The sequence below is a fragment of the Pinus tabuliformis genome, chromosome 1_1, assembly GCF_031772625.1.
Source record: "Pinus tabuliformis cultivar Carrire ecotype Pingquan chromosome 1_1, CPIR1, whole genome shotgun sequence".
NCBI classification, from domain to species: Eukaryota; Viridiplantae; Streptophyta; class Pinopsida; order Pinales; family Pinaceae; genus Pinus; species Pinus tabuliformis.
This window is the reverse complement of record NC_142297.1, coordinates 373,757,741-373,774,907: the sequence shown is the minus strand read 5'-3', so window position 1 is coordinate 373,774,907 and position 17,167 is coordinate 373,757,741. Positions and strand designations below refer to the sequence as shown.

Sequence of the window (17,167 nt, the reverse complement as noted above, 5' to 3'; positions counted from 1 at the left end):
GAGAGGGTGAAATATATTTTCTTTAGCAAGTGAATCTGAGGGCCATTGAGGATAGAACCAATAGCCATAAGCATAGATTGCATCAAAACACTCTACCGACACTGCTAAGCCATGGATCAGGTCAACAATGGTGTCATCCACCGTTTCACCTTCCGGGAGGCACCTCACCAAGAAAGGGAGTATTCAAATCACTAGAGTAAGGAGGTCAGCCAAAAATCACGAAGTCCCATTGAAACAATTACATGGGACTCTACCACTGACAGAAGTGAATTCAAGGCACTCAAAACCAGATAATCGCATTGCTGATCTAAAGTATGATGTTTCTCAGTAGCAGTCGAGGTCGTGAGGAGGGTAATTTTTTGTGTTAAAATGAACACCAAGCCATCTAATGAATATAGGTGTTAGATTAGTTTCAGACTCTGATTCATTTCAATGGAAGGTGAAAGGGAGTATGAGTGTTGCATGGTGATTAGTTGATATAGCCTGAGCATTGGTCGCATTGCCAAGACACTATCATAACAACTGTCTGAGCAGAGAAAGGAGTTGAGTGTCCCCATATCTGTTCTAGGTGAAAGGAAGTGGACATAGCGTGGGCATTGCACTATCACCACAACCCTCTAAGCACAGGAAGGAGCCAAGAAAGTTTCATAGGCTTCGGTTTTGTCATTGACCATCAATTCATTATGGGAGCCAAAGTTGTCATCACTCTTAATAGCGGAGACCAGATTAGTTTTACCGTAGCGTCAGTCAAGGAGCCAACCATGGTCCTCTTCAGGTGCACGCCAAAGTATTTGTTTTATTGCATTAGATAAATTGATCTCGCTACATCAAGATCACTCACACATTAGTCATAGAGGCAAAGACACCGTGTTTTTGTGGAATCGAGTAAATTATATTTCATCAAAAGATTTCGTGGTGGATCATCATAATTAAATAAAGTAATTCTATGCCTTTTTTGTTACATAGTATGTTGCATTATGTGGCTAGATTGGTGTAGAGGTTTATCTTTGTCGAATATAGTCTTATGCCTATAGATTTGAAACCTCTAACATCAAATTCAATGTCACACATGATCCATTGATCACTCGCGAGGGCATAATTATTGGGTCCACAGACTCTTGATTAGCGTATGAAGATCTAAGTCTTTAAATAAAAACTGATTCTCTTTCCATCTAGACAGATTTTCCGCTAAAAAATCTCAGTGTGGAAGCATGAAAGATGGTAGGTTATGGACTAAACCATGTTTATAGTTTTGAAAATTTTGATTGGTTTTAGCATTTGACAAGGGGTTTTTCAAATTTTGGAGTTTGACGATAGAAAGGAGATTTTGTGCTAAAAAAAAAAGGGAATAGGAATGGAAGCCGGTGGTACAATCATCTTACTATTACCAATCAAGTTTGTATTTACCTTATCTTGGGGTGAAATCCATTGAAGAATTATTGTATTCATGCTTTTTGGTATGAGGGGAGATGGGACTTTCCCCAAAAAACACTTATAAAATTTTGGACAAAATTCTAGATAAAATAAAAGAAGCATGGGGCCTTTTCTCTATGCCATTATGCAACACAAATTCCCCTGGGAAGTGAATGAAGGACAAGGAATAGGAGCTATGTTGTTCGCACTTAGATCTTAATTGCAACTAAAAAAGTCAACCATAGACCTTGAGAAATTGGAGGAATTAGACACATGACTCTTAGAGGTGGGGCAACCATAATGGAGGAAACTTAGTTGGAATCTCAAGCCATCTATGCTTGCATTAATACAACCCAAACTCTCGAAGCATCCTTGTGAAGAGGTCAAGCTCACAATTGCTTCTCGTCTCAGCAAGATCATAGCTTTAACATCCTGAGTATTGTCTTACAATAATGATCTTATGAGGGAGATATTGTAGTTGATAGTGGAAGGCCTTAAAGGGTTGAATAACATCATGCTTCCTACCTTTTAGAACCGATGTAGAAATTTTAACAGTCATGGCAGAATTCAACTTTGGCACATTCATATTGAATTTGGAATGTGATGAGTTGATATTTTAGTTGCTCCATAACTTTTATACCAGTACTACATTAGCTCATTCAGACCATGTCAAAACAAGCATGCAAAATATTGTGTCTCTATTATTAGAAGGCCATGCTCACATATGCAAGATACTAAGATGTAAATTGTTGACCATTTGGAGGAAGGACCATAGGGATCCTATGATCTAGTGAACAAGTTTGTTAGGAAAAACATAAAATTACTCAAAAGGGTGCTCACTACGAAAGAGTTCATAAGGATTGATGGAGGAAGCAAGAACAAAATATGCATCAATACTGAACTAAGGATGAGAGGACTATGCTTTATCTGTAAGGGACCTTGGGCCCTTAACCATTGATGTCCAGGTGATAAGAGGAAACAAGGGCAGATCATGAAGATTCAACCATAGTTGGTTTCATCGGTTTTTAGAAGAGAACCTATGAAGGATACAAGTAGTCAAGTACAAATGGCGAGCAACAACACTATGTTTTTCAAAGAAAATTACAGATAGGTCGATGATAATCAATCAACTTGACAAAGTAAATCAGGAAAGGAAGGAGGGAATTCCTCCTGATGATGAGGTAGTTGAGTCTATAGATATCAAGGAGAACATCCATATAAAGTATGAGAAATCAGGTATAGATAACAGTCCACCAATACATCCATGTTTGACAATCAAAGAGGGTGAAAAACTTATCCCCACATGTGAAAAAGTCCAGGAAGAAGACATTCTATGAGAACCAAATGAGGAGCCAATAATAATAAACCGACATGATGAGCATGATCATGCAAGGTATCATGACAAATATAGTATGCAGGATAAGCCATTTCTAGAGGGTCAAACAAAGGTTCAAGTTAAATTTGTGGTCATGGGGCATCTGGTGCAGCCAAATATAGAGACATTCTGCAGGGCACGAGAGTTTCTAGTAGAGAACTTTTGCGAAAGGATCATGCATTTCAAGAAATATCTTACAATGTTGAACATTGGGACCTTTGGTAGGTGAAACATTGATTTCTATCTCAGTGGCTAATAATTCTTCATATGGAAGCTAACAGTTTACTTGCAAGTTTGGAGGTAACAAGGTACATATGGAAAGACATATGGGAGGTAACCTGTACAAGAATAAAAAGTTCTTAGAAGAATATATGTGTGCTTTGACTTCTCAGCAGCATCAAGGAAAGACTTAATTTCAAAAATAAACTCTTTAATGATCTTTGTACCTATTACTTACCACTTCAGATAGAAGTGTTGAGTGTGACAACTGCCAAAAAAACATATTATTATTAGACATATTGGAAGAAAACTCCTTGAACTAAGCATGAAATATAATACTTATACTAGAAAAGACTATACAAATGCAAACATCTCAAACAGTGACAGATCAAATTAGGCCTTTCCATTGAAATAACTTACCTCTTCTCTGGTATCCATTTTAGAATCCAAACTAAATCCCAAAACTTAGAAGACTAGCCATCCTTGAACTTCTTTCCTTCTCATTCTTCAGCTCAAACTGGTGAGCCCCATGCTTGTGATCATAGGGCATAATAGAAATGGCATCCAACAATTTAGGTGATGCCATCAACTACAAATCCTTCTATGATAAGTATTTATTGTAGCTTTTATAGAGGATATAGAGCTTGTACCATGCATAAGCATGATATAAATGACTTTCTAATATCTAAAATATATTTGTTAACTTTGAATAGTAGATTGTCGTCATTTGAGGTTTAGGAATATTCTTGAGCATACATAAGACCATAAATATCTTCTATAGAGTGAAAAGCTTCCTACATATCATATGCCATCTGTCATAAGAAATAGTATAAGGAAAAATATATTAAAAAAAAATAATTTAGCTCATAGATTCTATAGTAGGTTCATGAAATTTCATTCAACCCGAAGCTTCCTCTGCAATAGGGTATTCTACAATAACTAATTCCTACAAGATCAAACTATATCAACATTCCCGTCTAAACAAATATAATCCTATATCTAATTCAATAGATAACATTTTAGATTTCTGGCCCCCATTCGATAGTGATACCTTCTTAAAGGTGTGCCAAAAATCTACTCAACATGACATTATAACTATTTACATCATGGGAAATATCGGTAAACTCCCAACCAAAGATAAATGGTTTCTAGAATATGATTTTTCTACACATTTCCCTCATCCCATTTCAAAATGGTAGCCAATAATCCAGATGATGCCATCAGCTACAAATCCCTCTATACTAATTATTTGTTGTAGCTTTTCTAGAGGATATAGAGCTTGTACCATGCATAAGCATGATACAAACGACTTTCTAATATCTAAAATATCTTTGTTAACTTTGTATAGCATATTTTCATCATTTGAGATTTAGGAATCTTCTTGACCATACACAAGGCCATAAATATCTTCTATAGAGTGAAAAGCTTCCTACATATCATATGCCATCCATCATAAGAAATAGTATAAGGCAAAAACATATTAAAAATAAAAAATTTAGGTCACATATTCTATAGTAGGTTCATCAAATTTCATTCAACCCAAAGCTTCTTTTGCAATAGGGTATTCTCCAATAATTAATTCCTACAAGCTGAAACAATATCAACCTTCCCATCTAGACAAATATAATCCTATATCTAATTCAATGTATAACATTTTAGATTTCTAGTCCCCATTCGATAATGATACCTCCTTAAAGGTGTGCCAAAAATCTACTCAACACGACATTATAACTATTTACATCATGGGCAATATGGATAGTGGGATACAATCTTTAGTTCTTGTGAGGGCATCCAAAAATCACCCTTGGACAATTGACTGCTAGCATCTTTACAACAGTTTTTTCTCATTCACTTGATACTTGTCTCAGGGGAGTTTTCCTTGAGGGTCTTTTTCCCAACACTTTTCCTTAAGGTAAAAGTTTGTATACATTGTTGTATGTAATCTTGATCTTCCATATTATCAATACAAGAAGATACAGATCCACCAGTTGAATATGTAATAAGTGTGAAATCAGATAGCTCAAACTATTCACACTTTGTGTTTTCATTGAAGTTGGCTGATGTTACATGTTCTTCATCAAAATTTGTCCATATTTGTCCATATTGTTGTATTTTCTTTTTCTATAGTACAAATTTCATCCACACTGCCCCTTGAATGTGATTTCTCCTCATTCATTTCTTCAACCTTATCCTCCTTACACATCATACTGGATAATCATCATTCTAGTACAGAACAACCTCTGGATAGGATTGGTGAATAATTGTAGTTAATGGGTTCTCATGTAAAAATTCCCAATACCAATGGAACAACATATAATTTGAATCACTCAAGTAATGAATCTAGTTTAACAACATTCTAATATAATTACATTCGACCATAAATACACATCAAGAATGCATTGCCTTGTAGATTATAACACCCATGTATTCGATGGATTTAAGGGAATGAAGGGAAATTGGAAAGCCAATGATCTCCTATAGTTATGTATGGCCTTGTCTAGTAGCTATGGCCTCTTCGACAACCAAGATTGAGCACAAACTCAACCTAGCAAATGAAAATAATGCTCATGGGAGAGGGAAACGACTCTAGTAAGTAGAAATCCACCCAAGAACGCTTAAGAACACTCCAAGTAAGGAGAGACAAATTCTTAACAGTCGTACAGAAACCATATTAGCAACTCCTTGAGGAAATGCAAAAACTCTAGAACCGTGGCAGTTGATCTCTAACTCAACAAGAAAGTGGATTATGAGTAACTCAGAGCTGATGCATTTCATTGAGCATCAATCAATCAAGAGTTTCTGAATGATGCTAATAAAAATTCAATGGAGAGTTATTTATTTCAGCCATGAGCACAAAGACAGGGAGCACATATAATATAACTAAGGAGTAAGAATGATGATAACTCATACAACATAAGTTTATTATACCTTAGGAACATATATTAGATGAGATCCTAGTACATTGCCTTCATTGTCAAAAGAGAGATGTCCATGTGAAAATTAACCCTCGCTCCATGTGAGATTATTGCAGCATAGCTGCTATGGGAAAATGAAGGAATTGGTCATGGTAGTTAAACGCTGAATTGAGCTAGTTTCAGTGTTGTCCAATTAGGGCTATTGCATCTTGTCACAGGAAAATATCGCGGGACATTTCAACATTACAAAGGCAAGAATCTAGGCATAGTCACTCTTTCTTTAGTTAAGTAAAATCTCATGGAGAATGATATATAGGCGTTTTAGCCTATATTCAACCTCTTTTGGGCAGCAACCAAGAAACTGAAAAAGCTCGAAGTTTGTAATCCAACGGGAGAAGAAAAACTAAGCATAAAAAGAAGTATACAACACTTCAAGAACCCAAAGTCTATGACTAATCCGAATCTCAATCAAAAGCTATCTATTTGCAACAGGATCTGAATATCTGTGGTAAAGAGTCAAGGGTTTGCTATAGTAGCCAAATATTAGTAATAGAAGGTAAAGAGTCTGTAATTGGAAGTCATTGTATTATAATAAGAGACTAAACCTGCAATAAGGACATAAATTCAGTAGTTTCTTCTGACTTTGACTAGGGAGAGACTCAACTATTGACCGTGACATAAAGAGGAGGGTTGACTTGGAGGGACTCTTTGGTCTTGTGTTGGATATTTCATTTTGAATAAATTCAATAAGAGGAGGATTGTTGGGTTTTCCCCTATTGAGAGGTTTTGCCCTGCCTTGAAAGCCTAAATCTTTGTGTCTCGTACTTCTTTGTGTTCTTGGAAGAACAATTTCTATAATTACTTGATGAAAGAGAAATATTAACTAACAAAGAAAAGAATACTTATATAGGAGTTTACTTCCAACTATGAAGGAATACAATGAGGACATAAAATTTTTAAATCTTAAACTTGGCTAGGCCACTGCACCACCAAAAACCTGACTCATTAAGCCATAAACTAGAAACCTTCTGTGGAACTCCAAAAACAAATGAATTAGAATGAATTATCAATGAGAATCAAGGGCATTTACACTTTATATTTGACAATCTATTGTAGTATGAATATTGAGGTCACAACTATTCATTTATATTGCACTGTTGTAAGAAAGGATGATCATATTTTATATATTTTGTCTAGTAAGGCCTGCACTTAGTCATTGCTAGCTCTAACCAAGGTTTCATGTTCCCAATGTAATGAACAACAGCTATATTGTCAATCTCTGAATAGTCCACGCCAGGATTATATCCTAAACCTAGCACATGCCAAGACTTGTCCAAAGGATGGGTCAAGCCATAAAACATTCAATCTAGGGGGTAGTGTTCCAAGCTTCCACAACACTCTATCCTCATTCTTACATACAATAAAAGAAAAACTTAGAAATAGAACAAAGAAAAACCCATTAAGTTTTCTAGCTAATTACTTCAGACTTACTTCAAATACTTTAAAGTAAGCATCATAGGAATTAACATAAATAAACCACACTACACACTTACCGTTTTCGGCTGCTTGTGATATATTCCAGTTATATCTCTTTTCTCCTATTCTTTGAGTTCAAATACATTTATCCCATATGCGCAACCACAAGCATTAGGACCAAAGTGCCTGGGTATGTGCGGATTGGAAAAATTAAGTTATTTTTCAAACCGGCGAAAGCTTTCTCCATAAGTTCCCACTAAACCATTAACCTTTCCACGAAGAAGTACAGACCACAAGGGCATCAAATCTTTCTGCACCACAATATCATCATCCAAAAAAAGGATCTTGTTCATTTTGGGAATATAGAAACGAACATGACTTAGCATGGATAAATATTTTGGATTTATATTTCAAATTGGAGGAACGTGTTGAGAGCGTAGTCAAGTGATCTGCCTTGAAATAATAATCTTTCATAGTCGCTGATTCAAGTTGGTGAAGCATAGGACAATAGGAGTGTTATAGATATTTTTGGGCACTGCAACCCCAATCATAAATGTCCATAAAACAAGGGCTCTTAAGTCCCTAAAAGTGTTGTTCCAACCTCTAAAAGAACAAGGTCAATTGATTACATCTTCTCGCAAAAGTTCTCCATGAAAACTACTCAGAATTGGTCAAAACTTGACCATCTCACCTGCTCCATGGTCAAAGTGCACTACATCCCACCTAAATACACACGGGAGATGCGATGCATACTGAAAAGCCCTTCTATGGGTTGTGATGGGCGAGAGTGGACAAATGGTAGGGTCAATCTGCAAGGTGGAGGATCATGGAATCTTCCAGAAACTTCTCCTGTGACACTTGCCTCTCTCCATTTGCCCAGGGATGAGTAAGAGATCATCAATCTCCAAGTGGAATCAAGAACTATCAGAGAGAGGACACTAATCAAATCTCAAAAGTTGACTTACCCCCCTTGCAAACATCTATATATGGATCCCTCATCCCAGAGATCCAGAGGCTGGAATTTTGTATCTTGTAAGGAAGTGCTGCTGGTTTCGTGGTGCAACATCATAGTGTTGGGTGATCTAAGGTTTTCATTAGGTGAAGAAGGGCTTTCCTACTGAGAGGATGATGCTGGGTCAGAACAATTGGTTGTAATCCTCTTTGCTATTCTTGATTATTAATAAATCTATTCAAGTTTTCCTCCACATTCTTATATGATTGATGATATATGCATTTGTGTGGTCAATATATATTTGGTACTATATTGTTTATGATAATAGATCTATGTTCATGGATAGTGTTATGCTTCTTTGATTCTACAGGTGCTCTTTGAAGCTAGGTAGATGAGGAAGCGAGTGGCAAAGCTCTATCAAAAAGGAGAGGAATCAAGCAAGGAACCAAGCGCAAGACAGAGGTTGGTCTCCTTTATTCCCCTCTTATCTATTTCTCATAAAGGAAAATGAAAGTGGTTTTAGTTAGTTTGTTTCTAAGATAGCTACCAGCCTTAGTGGGACTAACAGCTCTACATAGACACTAGATTTCCCGATAACAAAATGGCGACCCCGCTGGGGAGCGAATAGATTGTTTGTTTGTCTATATTTATTTACTTTATAAACTTACAGACGGACCCTGAAGTCAAGCCAGCTAGCCTTCGAACTGCATTTTCTATGCAAGTGCAAAGTAGATCAATGCTGCTTCAGTCTATCTCCGGGTTTTGTTTATAAATTGAACAATCAATTTACAAGCTCTCTAATTGCCCTTGTGGTGGCTCTAGTAACCTCCTTAGATCTACCCCTGTGATTTATTTACTGATTACCGCTTGCTCGACCTAAATCCCTGAACTGAGCTGCAAACGGTGACACATAACCCAATTGAAGTCTCGTCCCTAGACCATCGCACTGTCTCTTCTTTGGAGTATGGATGCATCACACTTCCTGAGTGTAGTAGGTGCACTGCATCTCACTTTCCTTGTGTTATAGGTGCGTTGATCAGACAAGACCTCTTTTGCTATTAGATTTTGGTTTCTATGTTCACTCTTTTCAGCTCTATTCAGGAGTTTTGCTGTCTGTAGTCAGTATACCTCTGTTGAAACTTCCTTCCTTACCATTATTTCACCTCCATTGTGCAAAGAACTGTAAATGTTTTTATGTATTTTGAGCCATTTTCAGTTCTCTTTTACAAAGAAGTAGCATAATTGAACTGTCATTTCATGATTTGAAAGTGTCGCAAGTGTCATTTTCAGTCATAGAAGAGAATCCGATTGTTCTTGATAGTTGATTACACTGTTACTCTTGTATTTGATTTGAATTAGTAGTTTTTCAAGTGTCGAAAGCAAGTGTTCAATTCCAAATCGCAAAGTGTTGTCATTGTCTTCATTTTGTCTTGAAAAGAAACTTGTTAGTAATGTCGCTTTGAAAAATAATTCATATTTGCGCTTAGCTTTCTTTTTATAATTCACACATTAAGAAGGCTGAAAAGAAATACATGCATGTGCATTTGCATTTAGACTGTTTGTTGGTTTGATTTAGGACAGTGCATATAGTGTGTGCTCTCTACTCTATGTTGAAAGAATTTCGTCTCTCTTTCCTTAGTAGCTAGGATTTTCATTGCAAAAAGAAGATTAAACGATTGTTTATCATCTTAGATTGCATTTTAGGAAATTGTATATCTACATCACGCGGTGAACCTAAAAGGCAAATTTCTTAAGCAAGATCAACTATAAAATAAATTTAATGAATCTAAAAATGCTTTGGAACCTAACGCACAACATTTAGAAGTCTAGGCTACAGACGTATTCCGGCATCGTAAAGCCTGGTAACTATTGTTTTCATTGCTGGTTGGGTGATTCCTCCACTTTGAGACGATAAGTTCCGGTACGGACTTGTGCTCCCACGTACCGTCGAGTATATATTGGGAGACCACAATAGGCTTTATCCTTTATCCATAGGAAGCCATGTCTGCCACTCTATTGATCGCAATGCACTAAAAGCAGCATTCGGGAAGATTGACTGCCGTACCATAAAAAGTATTCTGCAGTTTTGCAATTGGTTTAATAATCCCTCTGTCTAGATTTCCAGAGTAGTCTCTTTCATTCCTTTTCAGACTCCTTAAAGGAAAAGGTCCATCTGAGCACTTGTCACTTCAGGTTCATTAAAAATCGAAGGCGACTAGAGTCATGTTTTGTTTTTTCTAGACTCTTAAAAATTGAAAAAACAAGTTGTGTCAAATAATCTAAAATTTATTTTAATCGGAATAAACATCATCTTTCCTATGTTGGTCTTAGGTTGAGAAAAATGGAGTCCACCAACCAAGGATTTCCCATTGGAGGAAATCCTAGTCCTTTCTCCTCTTGGGGAGATGTTGGTGCACCCCATATGGCCACATTGTCGCTTCCAAGATTGACAATCGGCCTGTACGTATGGCTCTTCTCGACCTCCGTCATTCAGAACACCGTGATTCTTCAACAATCATGTCAGCAACTAAATGATACCAAAGTTACCCCCCAACCTTCTACTTCGTCCAGTTCTCCCTCTCCTCCTTCCTCTTCGCTTGATCAAGCTGGTAAAGCCAAAAATCAAGTAACTGAGAAGAAGAAGGAGAAGAAGAAGAAAGAGAAGAAGAAAAAGGAGCCAAAGGCAAAAAAGGGTGACTAGGCATCGTCTAGCGAAAATCCACACACTGCACCGTCCAGGCCTAAATCGCCATGTGTCATTTTCAAAGGAGACTACTATCATCGAGATTGTCCTTGCATCCCTCGGATCTTAAGGGACTGGTCTCCTCGTTTGCACAATTCGGTGTCATCAACATCTGATGATCATGTTGAAAATAGACCATCAACTATTGAAAGTGAAGCCCCTGGACAAAAAGGAAAATGTAAATTTCCTCGTAAACTGTGTGAAGGCGATCACGCCATCCACCGTTATCCCTTCTTAGATGAGCCTAAGAGAGTTTTGGACGACCGTCCGGTTTCACCGTTACGGCTTCCTCCTGGACATAAGAAGCTCTTGCCGAGTCCGTCAGTAGTTGAAAATCTAGCTGACACGCCATTTTGGTCGGAAAAAGTGTCTATCATTGAAGATAAACCATCTGAATCCACACCAGACGAAACTCAAAAGGTCGAGGCGGCAGTTGACCCGGTATTGCCTTCAGCGGATCCATCTTCAGATGATATAGTCACCGGAGAGAACAAGAATGACACCGTCCAAATTCTCTTCATAAGCACAGACTGCTATGAACATGGGGGCAGTCTACCTGTTCCTTTACCGCAGGAAAGAAGTTCGTCAGAGTCATATCCGGTCGTCTATTCAATCTCACCTCCAAGCAACCTAGTTGTTTCCTTCGATTGGAATCTACTAGGCAGACCCCGCTTACCAACTAGTATACCATTTCGAATCATTGCTCAAATATACAGAATGGTCATGGCCAGTACCATCATAGATGAAGGGGCTTCTGTGAGTATCCTTTACTCAATTGCTTGGAAAGCGCTTGGTTCACCACCGCTTTTGCCTAAAATGAGAAATCAAACAGGCTTTGACAAAGGAACCAGTCGACCGTTAGGGATCCTTCCCCATGTGCCAATAACATTGAGAAGGAAAACCGTTCACATGAATGTAATGGTAGTCCAAGGAGCCCTAGATTATAATCTACTCCTTGGACGTGACTATATTTATTGCATGGGAGCCATTGTCTCCTCACTCTTTAGAGAAATGTGTTTTCCGCATGAAGGAAGAGTGGTCAAGCTCGTAGACCAGCTTTCATTCCCTGGTTTACACATGGAAAATAGTCATATACCATCCTTGAATGGTCTTTTCACGTAAGAAGTGTCTCATCAATCCCCAGTCCATCCCCCTGATGAGCGCGAGTGATTTGGAGGATATGACTGAAACCCAGGGGGCAGGCACCCTGGCCTGTTTCGACAAGAAAACCTTGGGTACAGGGTAGGTTTGAGTGAAGGATATATGACCAGTTGACACACCCGTCCATTTAGGAAAATGGGGTTAGACCGGAATAAGATACCTCTATTAAACGTAGGCCTTTCCTGATAAAACAAATGTTTTTTCTGCAAATTGAGGGGTAACATGGAAACTCTACTTCACTATACCTGGGGGCATGCAAACCTTTTGGCATGCAAGTGAAGAGCAACCATTTATTTTTTAAATTTGTAGGCCCTCTAACCCTTTAAACTCGTAGGATTGGTCGTTTCCTAACTTGCATAAAGAAAGGATGCGGGGCAAAGCTTTGAAAAAATGCCATTTTTAAATGAGACATCCTTATTATACGACTAGATTGAGCAATTTTAACGCGGAATTCAAGCTCGTTAAAAAATAAACATAAGAAATGAGAAAATGTTCCCCCAGAGTTTAAGCTCATTAAAAAATGAACCAATTTTCGGTAAATAACCATCATGAATGTATTATCATCAACCTTTGAAACCTTGGTTGTGTTCTCATCATCACCTCCACTCTATATTGGCCGATCATTCACCTCCATTTGATTGTTTACCCTTTTTGAGGAACAACTGTGAAGAGTGATCCTATTAGCCATCCTTGTGACACTGCCATGATTGGAAAATTCCAAACCTTACCTGGAATCAGCTGCTACCCGAATTTATCACTCGTTCCTCAAAAAATGAGTCTCCTTTAAGCTTGTTTCAACTAACTCGTAAAATATGAAAAGATTTCCGAGCAATTGGCCTCTCCATCTCATTAAAGGGACCGGAAGTGCTATCCCTCCTTTAGATTTTAATCTTTTTGGACTTGAGGGATCATTACACAAGAAGATTGAGCGCTTGTTTTGTTCGGCTCGTTAAAAGTACCGAAAATTCATCCCTTTTGTATTTTTTTATACTTTTTCGGACTCAAGGGATTATATGACGAAAAAGGATTATTGGAGTTTTCTTTACATCCCTTTTTCAAATTCTCTAAAATTGAAAAGGACCAAGTTATCCTTGTCGTTAAACTCGTTAAAGCCGAATAGCGACAAACGTGTCCATACAGACAAGAACGAGTTTCACTATTTCTAGGCTCGTTAAAACATAGCGATGGGTTTGCCCGAAGGGAAAATTATAGAACAAGCATATGTTATCCTCCTCAAGCTTGACAAAAATAAAGAGGTACTAGTCAGCAACGACTGGGGAAAAATTGGGAAGAAAACTTGAAGAAACTTTATTGGTAGCAAGTCGCTCTTGAACATGACACTTTCACTCCGCATTCGAGTCGGGTTGGGTTGTTCCATTCACTGGTCATATCACCATGGGTTCATCACACCATCCATATTTTGGGTTAATGCTACCAATCCATCATGTCAGTGTCGTCGATATGTTCAAGAGAAGTCGCTCAGAGAATTCACCTATGTCTCATCCACTGCAATACATTTACGCTCCATTATTTCATGACCGCCACCCTGAACCTTATATGATTAGATTGTTTTCACCTCCATTAAAATCATTTGCTTCATTCCATGTCATTGATGTGGGATTCACTAAGGCCCTCCTATTACGAATCACTTCTTTTCGACATCAGCTCATTATCCAAGAAGTTGATCTAGGAACAACCCTTTCAGTAGTTTGAAATTTGCATGCCTCAATGGCAAGTTTCTCACTTCCGGCGACAGGTTTACATCAATGGCCTTCGACCGAAAGAATTTGCGTGGTGTTTGACACCAAGTCCCTTATTCACACCACGTGAATTGTACTATAGTACCTTGAGGGTCATCATCATTATTGGTGATTCCTCTCGCGCCTGTTAATAGCTTACATCATCGGTTGGTAATCAGGCGATGTCTTTCAATGTTCGACTCCAGAACATCTCTCACATGGATCGGCTTGTACTTTGAGTAAAGATCGAACAAGATTGAAGACCCTGGATCTAGTTTCATCCATCCGGGCTGTGATATATATTCAAGAAAATAAAGACATCAAATGTACATCATTACTACATAGATAATCATCCAATCGAAGGGATGATGGCTCTAATAGGATCATCAGTCTACACTCAAACGATTGTCTGTCTTATGTACATGAAAATGAATTTATAAAGTTGAGCATGGGAATGCCCGGCTCAGCTAGATCATTAAAATATGATGAAGATAATGTATTGTATTATATCTTATTACAGGCTGCCTTCCAGCTTGAAAAAACTTCAGATCCTCATGATAAAGCATTTCACCCGACATCAATAGATTAACGACATGATGCTTTAGGGGGTAACTGTTATAGACATTTTTGGGCACTACAACCCCAATCATAAATGTCCATAAACCAAGGGCTCTTAAGTCCCTAAAAGTGTTGTTCCAACCTCTAAAATACCAAAGTCAACTGATTACATCTTCTCCCAGAAGTTCTTCATGAAAAACTACTCAGAACTGGTCAAAACTGGACCATCTCACCTACTCCATGGTCAAAGTGCGCTACATCCCACCTAAATACACATGGAAGGTGCGATGCATATTGAAAATCCCTTCTATCGGGTACGATGGGCGAGAGTGGACAAATGGCAGGGTCAATATGCAAGGTGGAGGATCATGGAATATTCCAAAAACTTCTCCTGTGACACTTGCCTCTCTGCATTCGCCCAGGGATGAGTAAGAGATCATCAATCACCAAGTGGAATCAAGAACTATCAGAGAGAGGACACTAATCAAATCTCAAAAGATGACTCACCCCCCTTGCAAACATCTATATATGGATCCCTCATCCCAGAGATCCAGAGGATGGAATTTTGTATCTTGTAAGGAAGTGCTGCTGGTTTTTCGGTGCAACATCATAGTGTTGGGTGATCTAGTATTTTCATGAGGTGAATAAGGGCTTTCTTGCTGAGAGGATGATGTTGGGTCAGAACAATTTGTTGTAATCCTCTTTGCTATTCTTGATTATTAGTAAATATATTCAAGTTTTCCTCCACATTCTTGTATGATTGATGATATATGCATTTGTGTGGTCAATATATATCTGGTCCTATATTGTTTATGATAATAGATCTATGTTCTTGGATAGTGTTATGCTTCTTTGATTCTATAGGTGCTCTTTGAAGCTGGGTAGACGAGGAAGCGAGTGGAAAAGATCTATCAGAAGGGAGAGGAATCATGCAAGGAACCAAGCGCAAGACAGAGGTTGGTCTCCTTTATTCCCCTCTTATCTATTTCTCATAAAGGAAAACAAAAGTGGTTTTAGTTTGTTTGTTTCTAAGGTAGCTACCCGCCTTAGTGGGACTAGTAGCTCTGCATAGACACTAGATTTCCCGATAACAAGGAGGAATTGAGCCATTTAAAATCATCAACATTTTCTACATGTATCGCAGCTTTCCCTGGGGGATTAAGTAAAAACCAGATTTTCATGGCACCAAAATTTAACTTGTCTGTGATGAGATGAAATACATGTTTCTCAAATTCTTGTAAACACATGTAAATCACCTACAATGAGATCCAAATATTAAATGTAAAATGCAACAAAACTATTGGACTTCTAGTCTTTAGAGTAATTTAAATTAATAACACTTCAGCTTAGCATTCATGATAGTTGAATTCACAACCACAGATGCAGAAAGAGGAAGAAAGTAATAATCTATGGTCAATCGCATGGACAGAAAATGCAGGCCCTTGGGAACAGACTTTGTTGCCACCTAACTTAAAATTTTACTTTTCCTTTCCAAGGTCATTACTTGATCGTTTGCAGACTGAAGCATGGCTTGCAACTTCTTTGTTAATGTCGCACAACCATAAAATTGTTCTCTAGTCTTGGATAGGACATGACCCATAGACTTGATCTTCTTAGGTGCACTAAAACATTCATATCAATTACTGGTCATGAAAAAGAGAATGAAAAGCGGAAATATTGACACAGAGATTGCAACTTTAAAAGAAACAAAGGATATGAACACCAAATGCAAATGGAAGCACTTACTACTCTTGATTTAGAAGCAGCCAATGTGAAAATCCAAGGGGTAGTGTTCCAAGCTTCCACAACACTATCCTCATTCTTACATACAATAAAAGAAAAGCTTAGAAATCAAACAAAGAAAAACCCATTAAGTTTTCTAGCTAGTTACTTCAGATTTACTTGAAATACTTTAAAGTAGGCATTACACTAATTAACATAAATAAACCACACTACACACTTACCATTTTATACCACTTGTGATATATTCCAGTTATATCTTTTTTCTTCCATTCTTTGAGATTAAATACACTCATCCCATATGCCCAACCACAAGCATTAGGATGAAATTGCCTCGATATGTACAGATTGGAAAAATTAAGGTATTTGTCAAACCGACGAAAGCTTTCTCCACAAGTTTCCACTGAACCCTTAACCTTTCCATGAAGATCTACTGACCACAAGGTTGTCAAATCTTTTTGCACCACAATATCATCATCCCAGAAAAAGATCTTGTCCAGTTTGGGATAAACTTGTGGAAGATAGAAATGAAGATGATTTAGCATGGATAAATATTTTGGATTTATATAGTTCAAATTGGAGGAACGTGCTGAGAGTGTAGTCGAGTGATTTGCCTTGAAATAATACTCTTTCACAGCCGCGGATTCAACCTGGTGAAGCATAGGGAAATAGGAGGATTTGAGCCATTTAAAATCATCAACAATTTCTACATGTATTGCAGCTTTCCTTGGGGGATTAAGTAAAAACCACATTTTCGTGGCCCCGAAATTTTACTTGTCTGTGATGAGATGAAATACATGTTTCTGAGATTCCTACAAACACAAGTAAATCACCTACAATGAGATCCAAATATTAAATGTAAAATGCAACAAAATT

The 17,167-nt window shown here is 37.8% G+C and overlaps 1 pseudogene; it reads left to right on the top strand.

Annotated features, from left to right (window-relative positions):
- The first annotated feature begins 2,528 nt into the window (after positions 1 to 2,528).
- LOC149213178 (polygalacturonate 4-alpha-galacturonosyltransferase-like) overlaps positions 2,529 to 17,167 on the top strand; it is a 147,592-nt pseudogene continuing 132,953 nt past the window's right edge.